Genomic DNA, 6,290 nt, shown 5'->3' with positions numbered 1-6,290 from the left:
GGTCCAGTGTTCCACGACCGGGACGAAAACCACACTGCTCCTCCTGAATCCGAGGTTTGACTATCGGTCGGATTCTCCTCTCCAGTACCCTGGAGTAGACCTTACCGGTAAGGCTGAGGAGTGTGATTCCCCTGTAATTGGAACACACCCTCCGGTCCCCCTTCTTATACAGAGGGACCACCACCCCGGTCTGCCATTCCAGTGGCACTGTCCCCGACCGCCACGCGATGTTGCAGAGACGTGTCAGCCAAGACAGCCCCACAACATCCAGAGACTTGAGGTACTCAGGACGGATCTCATCCACCCCTGGAGCCTTGCCACCGAGGAGCTTGCTAACCACCTCGGTGACTTCAGGCAGGGTGATGGACAAGTCCGCCTCCGGGTCCCCAGTCTCTGCTTCCTCCTCGGAAGACATGACGGGGGGATTGAGGAGATCCTCAAAGTATTCCTTCCACCACCCGACAACATCCCCAGTCGAGGTCAGCAGCTCTCCACCCACACTGTAAACAGTGTTGGTGAAGCACTGCTTCCCCCTCCTGAGGCGTCTGACAGTTTGCCAGATTTTCTTTGAGGCCATCCGATAGTCCTCTTCCATGGCCTCCCCGAACTCCTCCCAACCCCGAGTTTTTGCCTCTGCAACCACACGAGCCGCGGTACGCTTGGCCCGCCTGTACTCATCGGCTGCCTCAGGAGTCCCACGAGCCAACAAGGCTCGATAGGACTCCTTCTCCAGCTTGACGGCATCCCTTACTTCCGGTGTCCACCACCGGGTTCGGGGATTGCCGCCGCGACAAGCACCGCAGACCTTGCGACCACAGCTATGAGCGGCCGCGTCGACAATAGAGGTGGAGAACATGGCCCACTCGGAGTCCATGTCTCCAACCTCCCCCGGGATCAGGGAGAAGTTCTCCCAGAGGTGTGAGTTGAAGACCCCTCTGACAGAAGGTTCTGCCAGGCGTTCCCAACAGACCCTTACGATACGCTTGGGTCTGCCAGGTCTGTCCGGCTTCCTCCTCCGCCAGTGGATCCAACTCACCACCAGGTGGTGATCGGTTGACAGCTCAGCCCCTCTCTTCACCTGAGTGTCCAAGACACGGGTCGGAGATCAGATGAGACGACAACAAAGTCGATCATCAACCTCCGACCTAGAGTGTCCTGGTGCCACGTGCACCGATGGACACCCTTGTGCTCGAACATGGTGTTCGTTATGGACAAACTGTGACTAGCACAGAAGTCCAATAACAAAACACCACTCGGGTTCAGATCAGGGAGGCCGTTCTTCCCAATCACGCCCCTCCAAGTGTCACTGTCGTTACCCACATGGGTGTTGAAGTCCCCCAGGAGAACAACGGAGTCCCCAGTCGGTGCACTGTCTAGTACCCTTCCCAGGGACTCCAAGAAGGCCAGGTACTCTGCACTGCTGTTTGGCCTGTAGGCCGACACAACAGTGAGAGACCTGTCCCCGACCCGAAGGCGCAGGGACGCGACCCTCTCGTTCACCGGAGTGAACCCCAATACGAAGCGGCTGAGCTGTAGGGCAATGAGCAAGCCCTCTCCTCGCGTTGCCCACAATGTAGTACTGTACCTGAAATACTCACAGGTAAGAATGTTGGTAAACTTGCTGTTTACATGACTCCCCATCAGATGCTCGTTAATCCAAACACTATGAAAATGTTGGGAAGTAGGACAAACGTGAATTTGCACGACACAACGCTTTATCAATTCAATAGCCCATAGGAGCAAAGGCACGCAAACTTTTGTGCTCACTGAATGCTCTCATTTACATATCAGTTTTGTGGCCGAAATAATACATGTCCAACATGCCCACAAAAGAAATTTTAAAAAATCAAAAATTTGTTGTCAAAGAATGACAATCTTTTGACATTTTCTGTCTTTTTTTTTTTTTTGTTTTTTTTTGGCATTTATAAAGCAAACATTGCTATTCAAATTCCAACGCAAATTTGTAGAAACATACATACTATACATACACACATACACACATGTGTTGAGTTAGGAAAAAGAACATGTCAATTTCTTGAACAATGCCTTCACTTCCGTTCAGTGGCCCTCGAGCTTTTGGCACAAGTACTGCCAAAGGAAACATTTGGCTTTCTGAGTACATCAAGAACTAAACCAAGTTTATTCCAGGTCTAAGGTAAGGCTAAAAAGGTGTAAAAGTGGAGTACATCATTCCTATTGTATTTCTAAATAAGAAATTATCCAAAGGAGGACAACAAAGTGGAATAGAATAGAAAAAGAAGCCTGTGTATCAGCAGTTGTCCATGTACCGCAATTTGAAGAAAAACTGGTTTAGAACTAATTTTAGTCATAAATGAATATTCACTGAATTAATTATTATATCCTGTACACATAAATCTTCATTCTATAGGCTAGTGTGCATATGCAGCAAGATATTCCAGTCCTGCCTATGAGACACGATTTACTTGCTGGTTTGTATTGTGATCATTGAGAGATTTATCACGGCTTTGGGGGAGCCGATACCTCCGACTGTTCCCCTGCGGGCTACTATCACTCTACTGTGTTTATACCAGTTCATACCAGGTCAGCCATTGATCCACACCCAGCTGCACAGCCAAAGAGCCACTGAGGATTTGACCTTTGACCCCTCCACTGCTGGTCCTCCTCGCTTTGTCGGCCTCTTTAAAAAGAGATGAAAACTATCAATCACAGTCTGAATAATTCAATATATATATGAGGTTCTTTCTGTTTATGTATCGAATGAGTCGTTCATCTGTGGGAAGAGGGAGGTCATCCTTATCGCAGCCTTATTATTTTCAACTACAACTGTGCAAGGCCAACAAATGAGCCCTCCAACTATAGTGAAGCTTATACCCTATGGCCTATTGTCAGTCTATCAACACAAAGGTGTAATTGGAGCCTAAAATATGTTTCAAAGAGTATTATAGATGTGGATATACAAGAAGAACCCCCTTTTTTGAGAACTTCTAGAGCTAATTGTTCCATGTAGGCCACTAGAGCAGGTATAGAAATAAACAACAGTATGATCTGCTGAGATAAGAAAGAGTTATATATAGGCTTCCCAGTTCTAGTTTGCACCACTACATACAAACAAAGTACCGTTTTGTTATTTTGGTATTTTCAGAAACATACAAACTATATTCTTTTATTTATTCACTTAGGGCTACAAAAGACTGCAAAGGCTGTTCACAGGATTGTTCTAGTTGTCAAGAATAATCTTAGGTTTTATCGGCTACAGAAAGAGTCTACATTGTGTTGCTAACAGCTGCTGGGGTGACTTGAGTCCGAACACGATACAAAAGAAAATGTCATAATATTTACTGTGCTGTACAAGCCCTGTGACTGTAAATGGGACAGTATGAGGTTTGGGTGTGGGCAACTCTTTTGTAGCCTTTAAGTGAATAACTAATAGAATTTACCTTGGTCAAACATTAACTAATTTGTCACTGTTTATGTTTTATGAGCTCATATTCAGTCCAATAGACTGCATCACAAACAATTTCTTCCAAATTAGAGGTTAAAGCAGCAGCTCCAATAATATAACAAAGTAGAAAGATTCAAAAATAACACAGATAATAGAAAGCCACCTGCTTTTCTCCATGAAGGCAATTAGTTGACGCCATTTGTCCACGTTATAGAGAGGAGCAACTTCACCCCTCACAGCAAGAATGCATTTTTGAAGGAGTTTGTGAGCCATAAAAAACACTTGTAATGTACCGTATTTTCCGGACTATAGGTGGCACTTTTTTCATAGTGTGGCTGGGGGTGCGACTTATACTCAGATGCAATTTGTTTGTGAAATATATGTTGTTTTCTTCATTATTATGCATTTGTTGTCTGGTGCGACTCATACTCCGGTCAGACTTATACTCAGGAAAATATGACAATGCGATATGTGGAACATTCCTGGCAAAGCAATAACGTCCCCATGGAGACAAGCAGGTGGCAGACTCTCCACCGGAAAAGTTACATAGTGCACTTTTAAAATACCATGATAAAAACATTACATATTTTTTCAGGGGACCACCCAACTCTTGTGGATAAACCCCTGAGAGAAAAATCACTTTATAACATGTTTACTGCTAGTTTTCCCCATCTGCCCGACACATCGCTGCCCCACACTGGCTGAGTTCCTCTCCCGAAGCAGAATTGTTTGACTTGTGCATGAGGAACGACAGCATGGCACCATATTACAAACCACAATGAGCCTTTGATGTGTTATTTTTTATGTGAGGAAAGCCTTGTATTTTGGGTTGGGCCCCACTCCTTCTATCGTCCTCCCCCTCTACTTCCTACTCCTCCCCTCTTGTTTCACCTAGCTGGCATTTGACTTTGCCTATGTCCTTTGACCAGGTTCATAGCTTATAGTTGTGTGTATTCAAACAAGAGTGACCCTGTAAATCATTGTCCAGGAGGAAGGGGTCATACCAAAGAGAGCCCAGCCAAAGTGCAGAGCTGTGAGCCGCACGTGACTCTGTTCTTCATGGGAAAGGCAGAACCACTAACATATAATTAGTTACTATTTTTCACTGGATTGGCCCACAGAGGAGCAGCCCTGTGTATACGCCCAGAGCCAGGAAACTTTGAGACCTCAGACTTTGGCTTAAGGCTGTTAATATAGAATGTGGCAGGGGGTTATTGCAGATTACAGCAATGTATAAATGCACTGTATTCACTAATTGACTGGATCATCAAGAATGTTTTGTTTATTTTAGTTCACTTAGTCACAAGGTCAGCATGACATTGCTCTTTCCTTGTTTCAAGCCTATAGTTTTGGGGTTTTTGGTAAAAAACTACAACTACACCTAGGCTTGTCACGATAAATACTATATCGACTTATCATTCAGTGCACGACAGGTGGGATGATCATTTTTGGGTGTCAGTATTTATTGTGGGTGCTTTTTCTCTGTACTAATGAGACAATGAGATTTTAGATATAGAAGGTTAAATTATGAACTTCTAGGACTCATTATAGATACAAACTAACGACTTAAGTGTTGCATTGATTTATTGCAGCTCATGTTTTTTTTTTTTTTTTTTTTTACAATATTGTACATGGGGGTAATTCTGCTTTTGGTTTGGTTTCAATATTATTGTTTACTGTCTATATTCACTTCAGCAGTGTATGGCACTTCAAAATTTGTTATGACAGGCCTGACGACACATTAATTAGTCATAAGTAAAAAACATTCAAAAGTAGACTACATAAGACATAAGAACAATTTGTTTATTATGAATGATTCTCCTGATCCCTTTATTAAGTAGTTACTGGGTCTGAATCTTTCTATTAGTTAGTTATGAATTATGTCTTTCCTCATGATTTATTAAGGCTGTAAATAGTTACACTTATTATAAAGTGTTACCTATTTTTACTGCCCAGAACTTTTCCCAGCAAGTTTTGTATTGTTTTCTTTTCTTTACATGTCCCAAAATTATAATATAGACCTACAAAATGGACCAACACAAATACGTAAATGTGTTTTTACCTGTATTTTTCTATGCAGCTATGTCATGCCCTGTACAAGCCGTTAAAATCTTTGTGATAGTCCCAAGCATGGAGCGAGTGCAAGGAGGGGCATCTGGTGTGCAACCTGAAAATCAATGCAAAATCAATATATTAAATCAATAAAACTAGACAGATTGATTTGCATGGCAGATGCGCCTATGACCCCAAGTCCATGGAACAAAGACAGCAGAATGAAATGCCCTAAAAAGCCAAATGGCTGCGTTCACACTTTTCCGAGTTTGAGGCCAGTTTAGTCCTGATGTATGATTCAAGTTATCGTTCTGGGAATAGTTTTAGATTAGCCCTAATTTTGATTTGTGTAAATGTCTTTACTCAACCTATTTTATTATGTTTTTTATATTAAGACCTATAGAAAATGTAACGTGTCAAATGGAGAGCAGAAAACAGGACTGTCATCCTTTGGGAACTCTCGGTTACTAAAGCTCATTTTCCGGCTCCCTAAATCCTGCTCTTGTGAACATGCTAATCATGAGCTAAGGCTAACTGCTGGCATGGCTTCAAAGTGTGGTCTTCCTCTTACAGCTCTGCTTCTTCGCTTCTGTCAGACTCCAGCAAGAAAATGGTCAAAACAGACACAATTACCTTGGATGGACTTCAATAAATGCTTTAAAGCATGTGCGAGACGGTCAGTCAGTATCATGAGAAACCTGGAGGAGTTTTGAAATATTTTGAGGTTCAGGGGCCAATGAAGTGTTTTAAGATTATTTCTCTTACATTTGACTTTGCCTGAGCTCGCCAAAGCAAATCAACATCTAAAGGTGCA

Source organism: Periophthalmus magnuspinnatus, chromosome 13 (genome assembly GCF_009829125.3).
Source record: "Periophthalmus magnuspinnatus isolate fPerMag1 chromosome 13, fPerMag1.2.pri, whole genome shotgun sequence".
NCBI lineage: Eukaryota > Metazoa > Chordata > Actinopteri > Gobiiformes > Gobiidae > Periophthalmus > Periophthalmus magnuspinnatus.
This window is presented reverse-complemented; position numbering follows the sequence as displayed.